Below are 13,590 nucleotides of genomic sequence, written 5' to 3'. Positions count from 1 at the left end.
ATAAATGAGTAGCAAGACAATTTAACAATGAAAGAAGCCAAAGTAAAAGAGAGATGTGAACATAGAATGCTAGATATAAAAGAACAAGAGAAAATAATTAGGAGATAACAAGGAAGATAAATGTAGTATTTTAAAAGGTGTGGAAATTGAGAGGCATTTTATGATTTCTAGATAGTAGACATGGGACCCTACCAAGAAGAGTGTTAGGAATTCTTCATTTTGAGTCAGCTATCACCTGGTACATCTGTGGCAAGTCACTTAATCTCTCATGTCTCAGTTTCAATATCTTTAAAAATATATATAATAAAAAAATCCATGGCCCAGGTACAGTCTAAGAAGTACCTAATTTAAGATTATTCAAAGTAATGCCAATGCTTCAAGTTATTTCTGCCATGGTTGATATCGTCAGAAAAGCCCGGGGGGAGAGGAGGGCATTTGGAAGGATTCCATTACCAGAGGGTGAGGAGGGAATGTGGGGGCGTGGAGGAGTCATTGCTTTTTTGACTCACAGATTTCAAAAAAATTACTCCCAAAAGGACGTCATCAGGGGATTATGGCTGACAGGATCCATTCTCGGAGACCATGAAGGATGTTTCCATGACCTGGGAGTGGCCAGGCCCTGGTGCTGTTTGGACGTGTTTCCTCTTACATTTCTATCATTAGGGAAGTTCATTCTGCAAAGCAACTTGCTGGCACGGGTGTGTGCTGACTGTATAGAGGAACAATGGTAGTTCATTAAGAAGAGGACCCAGTAACGAGAACTCACAAGTCCCTTGGTACCACAGACTTGCCTGACTACTTGCCTTGGCAGTGCCTATAGACCCTTGAGCCAGTTCAGCTTGTCAAACCTCAGAGAGTTACTCCAATTGCCACAGAAATTCTAATGGAATCAAATGGCTGCTATTTCCTAGAAAGAGTTGCAACATGGGAAGTCATCATTCAAAAGGTGAGTAAAATATTTTTGAGCAATTCATCTAAAACATTTCCAATGAAAAATGTGTTCATGTTTTCATAGGGGGATATAACAACTTTTCAGTTTCATGTGACCCACATATGTCCTCTCATTTGTTCCTCCTCTTCCCGCCTTTCCACTTTATTATCCCCAGTTTACAGATAAGAAATCTGCAGCCCAGATAAATATGCTCATATAGCTTCTTGTCATAAAGCAATTCAGAAACCTAGCCATGACTTACCCTCAGATATCTAACTCCAAGTTCACTGTTACTTCACTTATCGTATTACTGCCTCAAAAGATAAAAAAATGTATCAATTTAGGAAAAATAAAGAAGAGTTAATAGAAAAAATAAAACCAACACAATAAAACTTTGGTGCTTTTATAGAATCCCTGATTTGTGATATTGAAATTAAGCTGTTTGGGATATCATCAACATGGTATAGTAAGAGACTCTAGCCTCCATTTCCCCCCAAAGATCAACAATTAGACAGCCACCCCTGAACAAAAATAACTCTGGGAGAACTCAGGAGCCTACTTTAAAAAAATTCACCAAAATAGTGGAATAAAAACCTGAGAATAACTGCAAAAAAGGGAAGAAAGACCAGCTTCATTTTGCCTGCCTCATCCAAACCCCCAGGTCTGCACTGCTCAGACCAAGAAGGAACTTCCTGGCTAGAAAGAGGTCCCCTCACCAGGAAAGGAAGAGGTGGAGTGAGTGACCAGCTTCCCAGCCTTTCAGGGTGCTGCATGAGGAACGCACTTTAGTGTTACCATACCCCATGACCAACAAAGCTGAGATATATTTAGCTTGGATATGGAGGAAGGGCAGGGGCTACTAATATCAGCCACAGCATGAGATAGCAATGATGATAAAATTCTCCAACCAAAAGGTGTAGAGTAGATGAAAAAAAAATAGCCAACTATATGCTGCCTATACAGGATTCATTTATGGATAGCTATAGTTATAGGAGAGAAAATAGACTTTAAGCCAAAAACTATAATAAGAGACAAATTATATAATGGTAAAATGGTCAATTCTTCAAGAAGATATAATACTCATAACACATATACACCCAACATGAGAGCAGCTAATACATTAAGCAAATACAGGTCTGAAGAAAGAAATATACAACAGTACAATAATAGTGAGGGACTTCAATAGCGCATTTTCATCAATGGATAGATCATCATTTGACATGAACTATACCTTAGATCAAATGGATCTAACAGATATACACAGGTCCTAAAAAGAAATAGTAAAGAAGAAAACAAAAAGAACCTTTAAAAATATCTTGAAGCAAATGAAAAAGGAAACACAACATAACAAAACTTACAAGATATAGCAAAAGCAGTTCTAAGAGGAAACTTGATAGGAAAATATGCCACATAAAAAAAAAGAACAACCTCATTTTAGACCTCAAGGAACTAGAAAAAGAAGTTTAAAATAAGCCCAAACCTAGCAGAAAAAAGGAGATAAAAAGATCAGAGCAGAAATAAATGAAATGGAGAACAGAAAAAACGTTTAAAAAATCAACAAAACTAAGCCCTATTTTATAAAATATAAACAAAATAGATAAACTTTTAGAAGAAAAAGAGAAAAAAATCAAATAAAATTATAAACAAAAGAGAAGCCATTGCACCTGATACCAAAGAACTATAAGAATCATAAGAGACTACAGTTGACCCTTGAATAACATGAGTTTGAACTGTGAAGGTCCACTTATATGTGTTTTTGTTTCAATTGGCCTTTACAGTTGACACCAACATTGTTCATGAGTCATCTCCAAGGTGGGAATTTACATATATGGAGAGCCGACTATAGTTGTACACAGATTTTCAATTGTGTGGGAGGTCAGAACCATTAACCCCTGTGTTGTTTAAGGATCAACTATAATATGAACAATTATATGCCCACAAATTGGACAACCCTAGAACAAATGAGAATATTCATAAAAACATACTACTTACCAAGACTGAATAATGAATAAATATAAAATCTGAATAGACCAATAACAATTAAGGAGATTGAATCAATAACAAAAAACCTCCCAAAAACAACAAAAAAAAGCCCAGATGGCTTCTTTTTAAATGAATTTATTGGGGTGACATTGGTTAATAAAATTATATAGGTTTCAGGTGTACAGTTCTATAATATATCATCTGTATATTGTATTGTGTGTTCACCACCCAAAGTCAAGTCTCCTTCCATCACCATTTATCCGCCTATACCTTCTTCTACCTCTCCTCCAAACCCTTTCCCTTTGCTAATCACCATGCTGCTATGTCTATGAGGTTTTTTTCTTTTTTGCTGCTTTATTTCTTCACCTTTTTCACACAGCCCCACAATCCTCATCCCCTCTGAAAGTTGTCAGTCTATTCTCTATCAGTGAGCCTATTTCTATTTTGTTTGTTAGTTTATTTAATTCATTAGGTTCTACATATAAGTGAAATCATATGGTATACAAATTAAAACCACAATGAGGTGTCACCTCACATCTGTCAGAATGGCTATCATCAATAAACCAACAAGCAACAAGTGCTGGCGAGGATCTAGAGAAAAGGGAACCCTCATGCACTGTTGGTGGGAATGTAGACTGGCACATCCACTGCAGATAGCAATATGGAGTTACCTCAAAAAAAAAAAAGTGGAACTGCCTTAGGAACCAGCAATTCTACTTCTAGGAATATATTTAAAGAAACCTGAAACAATAATTTGAAAAAATACACACATTCCTATGTTCATTGCAGCAATATTTACAACAGCCAAGTTTTGAAAGCAGCCCAAGTGTCCATTAGTAGATAAGCGGATTTAAAAATTAAAAAAAAGCTGTAATATATTTATACAATGGAATACTACTTGGCCATAAAAAAAGGAAATCTTACCCTTTGCAACTGTATGGATGGACCTAGAGAGCATTATGCTCAATGAAATAAGCCAGTTAGAGAAAGACAAGTACCAGATGGCTCCCTGAGTGAATTTTTACAAACATTTAAAGAAGAATTAATGCCAATCCTTTTCAAACTCTTCCAAAAAATTTTTTGAATAAGGAGGAACACTCTCTAACTCATTTCACAAGGTCAGCATTACCTGATATCAAAGCCAGGTAAAAATACTATAAAAAAAAAGAAAGCTATAAGCCAATATTCCTGATGAATATAGATGTAAAAATTCTCAACAAAACACTAGTAAACTGAATTCATCAGCACATTTAAAAGACCATACACCATAAGCAAGTGGGATTTATCCTTGGGATATAAAGATGTTTCAACATATGCAAATTAATAAATGTTATACACCACATTAACCGAATGAAAAATAAAAATCACATGATCACTTCAATAGATGAAGAAGCATTTGATAAAAGTCAACATTCTTTCATGATAAAAAAAATCTCAAGTAACTAGATATAGAAGTAATATACCTCAAAGTAGTAAAGGACATGTGACAAGCCCACAGCTAACACTATAGTCAATGATGAAAGGTTGGAAGCTTTCCCTCTAAAGTCAAGAACAAGATGCGGGCACCCACTATCTTCTATTCAATATCGTTCTGGAAGTCCTAGCCAGGACAATTAGGCAAGAAAAATAAATGAGAGACATTCAAATCAGAAAGGAAAAATGAAAACTGTCACTGTTTGCCGACATGTTCTTATATAGAGAAAATGTTCTCATGTATAGAATATCCAATAGGCTCCAACTCAAAACAGAACTAAATAATGAATTCAGTAGTTACAAAATCGACACACAAAGGTCGGTTGCATCTCTAAACACTAACAATGAGCTATCTGAAAAGAAAACCATCCAAGAGCATCAAAAATAATTTAAATAGTTAGGAATAAATCTAACCCCAAAAAGTAAAAGGTCTATAAGCCAAAAATTCCCTGTGATGTTTCTGAAGCCTTCCTAATGCCCACCTCTCGGGCAGACCCACACAGAGCATTCTTCCTCCCCCTCCCACCTCCCGTCCCCTTCTCTCCTCTCTCCCAACACCCTTTTCTAATGACAGTTTCACTTGTCCACGATCCTAAATGAGGATATAGTGTGTCATTTCAAAGACCTGTGAGCACCTACAGTGCTAAAACATAACATGAGCAAGTTCTGACTTGTGTATATAAAATAGGCCTCTTCCTGCAGAAGAGGGAGTGGTTTTAAAAACTTGATCAGCAGAATGGTTTCCAACATAACTGCATTCTGGAAAGCAGGCGAGAGGGAACAAGTTGGCTGCTTACCTCACCAGCCTGGCCAGCAGTGGTTTCGGAGACCAAAGAGAATAGAGCTTTTTGTTTTGTTTCCAGCCTTGTAATGACTAGTCGAAGTGGGTTTTCCAATATGCTCTCTGCTTCGACATTCAGTCCTTACCTCCTTTCTTCTCTCGTCTTTGCCGCCAGCAGTTGGAGAAGAGTCGCTCACATTTGATTAGTGGCAAGTGTTCCTGCAGTTCATTAGATGAATACTCTTTTCCATAATATGAATGATTGTACATTTCTGATTGTGGAACAGATAGGCTTGAGTCGGTTTTAGACACTCGTGTAATATAACTGAACCATTCTTGATGGAAGGAAATGTTGCTTTCAGCACTATAGGATGGCATGGGGTCATGTTTATAAATATTGAGCTAGGCTCTAAGCTCTGCAAAGGGCCAGGGGGGAGACCATGCTCTTTTCTCCCCGTCACTTGTGCCTAACACAAGCCTGGCACCTGGCACCTGAAAGGCAACAATGACATTTAAATTGAAATGTAATTGAACTGAAATAGAAGTTCACTATTATCTCTGGGTTTCATAAGGCGGCAGCATCATTAAAAACTGGGCCCTAACCCAAGCTGGTTTGGCTCAGTGGATAGTGTGTCGGCCTGAGGACTGAAGGGTCCCGGGTTCAATGCCGGGTTGCAGGCTCAATTCCCAGTAGGGATCATGCAGGAGGCAGCCGATCGATAATTCTCTCTCATCATTGATGTTTCTATCTCTCTCTCTCCCTCTCCCTTCCTCTCTGAAATCAATAAAAATATATTAAAAACAAAACAAACAAAAAAACTGGGCATTAAATAAGCTAGCATGTTCAGAAAGCCCTGTCTGGTGGGCACCCATGTGCACAGTGTAAAAAGACCACCTCATTGACGAGAGGGAGCCAGCCTCTACAAAGCTGGCTGAGCTGGCAGCCTCTAAAGTAGGTATGAAACCTGGTGAGCTCTGGCAATCCATCCTGGCCAAGGGGGCAGAAGTTACTCTATCTTTTTGAGGACAGGCTTCCTGGAGAGGCATGCTCTTAAAAATCTGCCCGTCATGACGAGTCACCACAAATCTGCCCTTTGCTAAACAGAAGCCAAAATGAAGCAAAGCATCAAATGAAAACACATCCATCTTAAGTGTGGAAATATTTGCCACAGGATTTATTAGAGGAGCCAGAGTTTGCACCTCATGAGTGAAGAAGTCCAGCCTCACTCCCAGTCCCCCAAAACCTGCGACGGGGTGGATCAGGCTGTGGCACTGAGCAGTCAGGATAGGTAGCGGACTACATATCTATTTAAAAATCTCTGTAGGGTTAGTTATTCCATGATCTCAGTCTTCAACTGGGAGATTGGAAATGGCCCTGCCTCTTAAGATAGAGGAAAGGACTCCACAGAAGTGTTCAGGAACGGGGTGAAAACTAACACCTTTTAAAGGTGGGGACAGGGCGGCCATAAAGAGGCTTCCCTGAGCTCAGGGACCCCAGCAAGGCCCCACCCTGCTGAGTTCTAAAAGCTTTTACATATTCAAGAGTCTTTTTCATACAATAGCTTCAGAAAGACCTTTTTCCCCCCTTTCTCTCCCCGTCTCCATTTTAGAGCTCTTTTGCCTGGCCTGGCAAATGAAGTCATTCTTCATCATGTTAATGTGTAACACATTTCCAACCAAAATGCTATTGAACTGCGCCAGAGCAAAGGTGCCAACACCATTTTTCTCCATCTGTGGGGAAAAGACAGTGTGAAGCAGGAAGACCTCATTCTGAAAGAGCAGAAGCAGAATGTAGTGCTTCTCCACGGTGTTACAGGGTCAGAGAAGACAAGGAAAACCTAGGAAAAAGGATTGGGGGGGGGCGGCGGGAAGGACATTCAAAAGCCCAGGGAAAAACATATTCATGAGGAGTGGTCCCTGAAGAGAACATCTTTGAGGTGGTTCAGGAAGCTAGAAGCCAACAGAAAATGAACTGTGGTTTCGAAGGTCATCTGAATGTTAAAAGGGCACCAAATGTAAAGGAGGCCAGATCCCTATAGGGGACACTAAGAAAATGTCTAGCTGGATGCGTTCAGGTAGGTCCCAGAGCTTCTTGTCAATATTTGACCTGAGAAGGCCCCTCGTCCACAGAGCCAGCCCCATAAACCAAAGATGCACACTGGGCTGCCTATGTTTGAAAGACCTGTAGCTACCCAGAACCTATCCCAGCCCAGCCTGCATGGTGTGTTTTTGTTTTTTTAATTTTTTGTATTATTGACACTCTTACAGATGTCCCCCATTTCTCCTGCTTTGCCCACATCCACCCAGCCCTATTCCCTGGCATGTTTTTAATGGACTGTGCAAAGGCCTAACATGGCACGGGTCCAGCCATGAGGCAGGAGGCTAGAGAGCAGCTTTTCTGTCTTCAGCAACCAAACATCCATTTCCTGTAAAGCCAGATAGATAATTAAGGGAAAACAAAACCACATTTCGGGGCCATCAGTCCAGCCTTGCAGCTTCTCAACAGAAATCAACTTAGTGAGTCAAAAAGACTTGTCTGGATTTGCCTCCATCTAAGTGGCAAGTTTCTACCTGGAGCTTTCAGAGGTCTGGGGCATTTCTAGAAGCCACCGCATGAAAGGAGAAGCCACTGCCCACATTTATGTGTGGATTTTCACAAGAATTTAGTCTTCCCAGGCCGCTGAGCTTTAAAGGGGCTGGGCGAGCCAGAGTACAAATGCAAATTTGCTTAGGCAATATTGAATCCTGTTAGATTGCAACCCTGTACTGGCCCCGAAGTCTCTCATCAGAATACAATTAGATAAAGTCTTTTCCCAATTCCTGGGAAGAAACCACAGCAGGGATAACAGGGAGCACACTGAATGGAACACTGCAAGCCACAAGTGCCTGAGTCACCCAGCCAGGTGAGTCCATCCAGTTCTAATCCGAAAGGTGCCCTGAAGCCACACAGACATGCAGAGCAAATTACACTGAATACTCAGCAGCACAGAAAACCTGTGTGAGTCAAACTAATGGATGTGCATGGGAGTTGTGTGCGTGGGCAGGAGAAGGTGTGACTTTGATACAATCTCGCTCCTTTAGTGTGGAACATTTACACCTATGGTTCCCATTTGCAAAAAGAAAAACAAAAGCAAAAGAATAAACAACAGAAAACATGCCTTTGGTTGCTGCTGCCAACAACTGAGCAAACCTTTATGGAGCTTCCAGGCAATAGAAATTGGCACTGGGCTTCACAAATTGGTGCAAAATTCTGGGTGCCAAGCACTCAGGGAGAACATGCCTACCGGTATGACTCTGCAGGAAAACTCTGTGAAGCCCACTCTCTTTCAGAAGGGTCTGCCACAATGCCATTGCTATGGAAACCCCATGCAATGCCATGGTGCTGGGGCCAGCACCTTTTCCTGGCATGACGCCTTTCCTAGTGCCATATGAGTATAGCCAAGTGTACTGCATATGCTAATGAGTGTGCACATAGATTCTATCTGACTCTCCCAGTGAACCGGGCTTGGGCAGCCAGGAATATGTTGGGACTAGTGGCCCAGTGCATGAATCCATGCACATTGTAAGGAAATTAATTAGAAGAAATATTTTAATATCATTATTCGCCCTTCCTCTAAAATAGAAGTGTCAACCAAATTCACAATTGATAATGACAGATGGAAACACTCGTTTGCGATTGGCACCAGCAAGAGTTTTATATGTATCGCGCATGTGTGAGTCAACTTAACCTTTTATAGATATAGAATAAACTTGCTTAATTAGACCTCCTTTCTGATTTAGCTAAACTTTTTCCAGCCCAGTGAAGCATCCCAACTTCTCTTTCAGGTAATTGTCAGCAACACAGCAGTAAATATCAACATGAAATAGATTATTATTGTAGGTCACTCAGGGAGACAAAGGGTAAAATATTTAACTGCAGCAGTGTTTGACTATATTCTGCACAGTGACAAAACCTGAAGTCATTTTCAAGGTCCACCATTTCTTACTTCTTTTCAGTCAGGTCAAGTTTCTAAGTTTTCTAAATCTCTTTCTAAATCTTTCATTTGTCTTGCTAATGAAAAGAAAATAGAATTCCACCAAGTCTCCTATCTACCTATTCCAGGATTTCTGTGAGGATCAAATGAGATGAGGCATGGGAAAATGCTTCACAGACATTTGGTTACAGTGTAAAATGTTTCCACCTGGCTATAAAGCAAGGCTGAAGAAACCCCAGGGAGGCTAGTCTCTAGGGAGAGGAAGCCGGGCATTGCTACGTGACGTCATTACCCGGACGGACACTTAGCATATTAGCCTTTTATATAGAGAGATGATCACATCATGGTTTTTAGACAAGCAGAGTGCTCTCTTCCTGGAAAGCCCCCAGCATTTCATACACTGGACATATCCACCCAGATGGAGCCAAACCTGAGTCAGAGCCTGTGGCCTGGATGAGTGATCAGGCCACCGAAGTGTCAGGCGGGCTACAGGGCAGACTCCTCAGCAAGTGAATTACTCCCATTTCTATCTCAGGCACATTACTGAGCCTGGACAGCAAGGCTTTCCTACCAACAATGGGCAATGCATTCAGTGTGAAGTCCCAGGTGGGGTGAAAGCTCCAGGATGATGCTGAAAGCAGAGGTTTACATAAGGATACAGCTGAGGAAAAACTCCAATTTGGGCCTGCGGTCATGACTGGTCTTCATCTCTAAAGATATGAACAAAGTCATTGTTCATACAACTATTCAGGACATAATACAGAGGTCAGTCACTTGGATCCACAGGAGAAACTATACTCTCATTTCACTGACTGGAAGGAGCTTACAACAATAACCATAATAAATAATACTTGCAAACGTGTTTTGCCTTTTATAAAATGCTGTTGCATATATAAGTGAGATAAATATATAAGAGCATAAATTAAGTGAGAATAAGAGAGAGATCACAGATTACTATATAATAATACAGTGAATGAATAGGACCAATAATAAACACTGAGATATCAGAAAAGAGAAGAGCTGCTTACGACCAGGATAAATGTGGAAAGGAAAGTTTGATGGCACAGAGGAGGTTTGAAAATTGGAGAAATGGGAGAATCAGATTATATTATTTTATCAGAGAATATAAGCATCTTTTTTCAGTCAGATAACAAACTATGTGGAACATTCTATGTTCCAGGCAATGTGCCAGATGCTGGATTTATAGCAATAAAAAAAGACAGAGTCTCTGTGTTTCCAATGGGCAAGATGGACCATGTACAAGAAAACAAGTAAATAAACAAGATAAACAGATAATCCAAAAAGTGCTGTGAAGGAAACAACCAAGAAGGTGACAGGACATGTGGGAGGGTCTTTTAGCTCTCCACTGTGCAACGCTGCACAGAGCAAGGGCTCAATTCAATTTAACATGTTAAGTGCCATGTCAGTCACCAGTGACTGAAACGGAAAGGAAGACAAAACAGGCTTGGCGCTTAAAATGTTAATTAAACATGTGGCAACACAAAACTATACAATACTTCAGAATAAAAGATTCAATAACAAGTTCACCATCTCTTCTGCAGTTGGGATCCACCAGATGTAAATTGATTTCTGCCAGCAGGTTATCCTCAAAATAATAATTGCAAGCCTCTATACTCAGAGCTCCCCATCAGCCTAGCCAAATATACAATCAAATTTGGACAGAAAAATGAGGGCGGAAGAGTCCATGATGTATAAAAGGTAAATAAGACATTATTATATTATTGTTGAGACAACATTATGATTTAAATGGAAAATTCCTAATATATTCTCTAGTCAACATTTTGAAAAGGCAGAAAATGATGTTGAAAAGAAGACAAAGATTGTCTCCCTGAGGTCAGGATGTAACTTCCTGAAAAATGACATAATCCCAGTGAAATAATAGTCATAAAAATGGATACATATTGCCAAAAAACTAATTTGATTGGTCCCTTGTCACTTATTAAATAAGACAATGTCATTTGCATTATGTGGTGCTAGTCTTAGTCACATTGTTCCACACTTAGTAAGATATTTAAATTCTATTCCCATAATATTAACACTTAAGAAGACAATGGGGACACCTGTGAAAGAAGGAGGTACCCATCAAAAGAGGCAAGATGTGTGAACAGGGTAACAGTATGAAAAACATTAATGTGCTTTCCTCTTTAGCATTTCCTGTAAATGATCCTCTCCCGCAGTGGCAGGGGGATCACTACAAACGGAAAGAAAAAAAATGAGGTAATATTCAGCTTCTGATATTCAAAATATGATTTTTTTCTCAAGGCAGTAGGCTTGAGAGCAGGAAATGTCAAGAAAAAAGAGAGCATATTCTATAATTTTGTAAAATATCAAAAAGCAAACCTAGAGAACTCAGATCATATAGGATCTACATTCAGAAAATAGAACGCTTTGATCTATTATTAACTAGGCCCTGAGTTTAGAATGACATAGAGGAGGAAAGATCCTGAAACCTTTTCCTTCTGTTCTGCAAGATTCTAGCAGGGCTCTCTTCCATCTTGCTGACTAAAAGGAAGCGGTATAGTAGAGAACTCCAAGGAAGCCCGAAGGCAGTACTGTCCAATAGAACTTTCTGTGAAAATAGACATGTTTTCTATTTGCTCTATCCAATATGGTTATCACTAGACACATGTGGCCCTCCCACACTAGAGATGTGGTTAGTGTGACTGAATTTTAGTATTTTATTTCAATTAATTTAAATAGCCAGATGTGGCCAGCGGGCTACCATATTGGACAGCACAACCCTGGGGGATAATGAAGTACCATAATGGAAGAGTCTAGATCTCGTCACTGCTTGGAAGGCAGCCACCCACAAGAACTTCGTGATGCCTGTCAAAATGTGATGTGAGCAAGAAATAAACATTTATTGTCCTGACATTTGGGAGGCTGTTACAACAGGTAGTGCTAATTATGCTAAATGATACAGATAGGCACTCTTACTCAAACATTTTATAGATGAGAAAACTGGGGCACAGAGGAGTTAATTAACTTGCCCGAGGTCACATGGCTCCTGAGTGGTGGAACCAGGAACTGGGATAGAGTCAGGTAGTCTGACTAGAGAACGCTCACCCAAGCTCTTAGCCTCTCTGCTATACTGCAGTGCCACTGTGTATATGTGAGCAACTGAAAGGGGTCCAGACATTACATTTTTAAAAAATGTATTAGTAAATTTATTAAATTATAGCGTCTCTTTTCCATGTGAATCACAAGTCATCAAATCCTTAGACAGCCTTACCAATTATGAGGGGTGGAAATGCACATTTCTCACATACACAAAACCTGCTGTCTGGTTTCTTTGGAAATGACAAGACACTCTGCCACAGGAACACAATGAAGAGTGAGTCAGCTGTGCCCAGACCGAAGGAACAAGGAGTTCTGTAAATAATGAAGCAGATGGGACTTCCGGAAATGTTCTCATGCATTTTAGCAGCTTTCAAATGAGGTAGGTTTTAAAATCCATTTGATTTTTCACTAGGATCTGTGTTAATTTGAGCTAATAACAATTGTCCAGGCCTCTGAAACTGTCCTCAGGATTACTCACCCACAAGATCGCTCAGACAGTGGATGTGTACTAGTATCTCCATTAGAGGAACTGCAATGCCTGATGGTCTCAGGGCCCTGCCTGATAAATTGCTTATGGAAGACTCTGATCTTCTTAGCATCTCTCTTTGCCTGGGGCCTCTGGAGTACTCAGTTTACAATATGATAATATGCTCTCATGCAGACAGCATTCTTAAACATTCTTATGTAGCCTGCCTTTAATGAAAGTTAAAATAAAAAGATAGTTTATTGAGCATCAACTTTGTAACAGGTAATTTAGTTACATTAGTGTGTGTGTGTGTATATATGTATATTTATATATAATATATATCACTTTATGTAAATCTTAACAAAAATGGAAAAAAATCACATCATTATCCATTGTTTAACAGCAAGTACCTACCTATACAGTCTTTACAATGAACCAGGTACTTCTCCAAGTAAATTAATGTAATAATCCAGTCTTCATAAAAATGAGGAAAGTACTATAATTATCCCTGTTTCACAGGTTGGAAAGTGAAGTGAAATGAAGCTAAACGGCTTGCCTCATGTCACAGGACTCATAAGCAAATCCAGGTGTTCTAGTTCCAGAGGTTACACCTTTCATCCCTTCGTGGTACATTCTTTCAGTTTACAGTTCAGAAAACACTTGCTCAAGATTACAAAGCTAATCTATACACCCTAGAGCTGGTCAAAACCCAGGTTCTTGATTCCAAATCCCAGGTTCCTCCCTCACCATTAGGGTTCGCCCAAACATCTCTCCTCCTAAGGATCTCTTTTATAGCTCCAGAGATGCTTAAGCCCCATTAGGCTCTCCTGGGACCTGGGAACCTGCAGAAACAACACCATGACCAAGAGGCCCAGGTGACTTCCTGCCCGGCCACACCGTG

General features: G+C 39.9%; 1 long non-coding RNA gene across 1 annotated transcript in view; it reads right to left on the bottom strand.

Annotated features, from left to right (window-relative positions):
- The window catches only part of LOC132230126 (uncharacterized), a 463,598-nt gene that overhangs the window by 121,172 nt on the left and 328,836 nt on the right, over positions 1–13,590 (bottom strand). The gene's annotated exons all lie outside the window — the stretch shown is intronic.

This window comes from Myotis daubentonii, chromosome 3 (assembly GCF_963259705.1).
Source record: "Myotis daubentonii chromosome 3, mMyoDau2.1, whole genome shotgun sequence".
Classification (NCBI taxonomy): domain Eukaryota; kingdom Metazoa; phylum Chordata; class Mammalia; order Chiroptera; family Vespertilionidae; genus Myotis; species Myotis daubentonii.
Note: the sequence above shows the minus strand (reverse complement) of the source record. Positions and strands in the feature narration are given on the sequence as shown.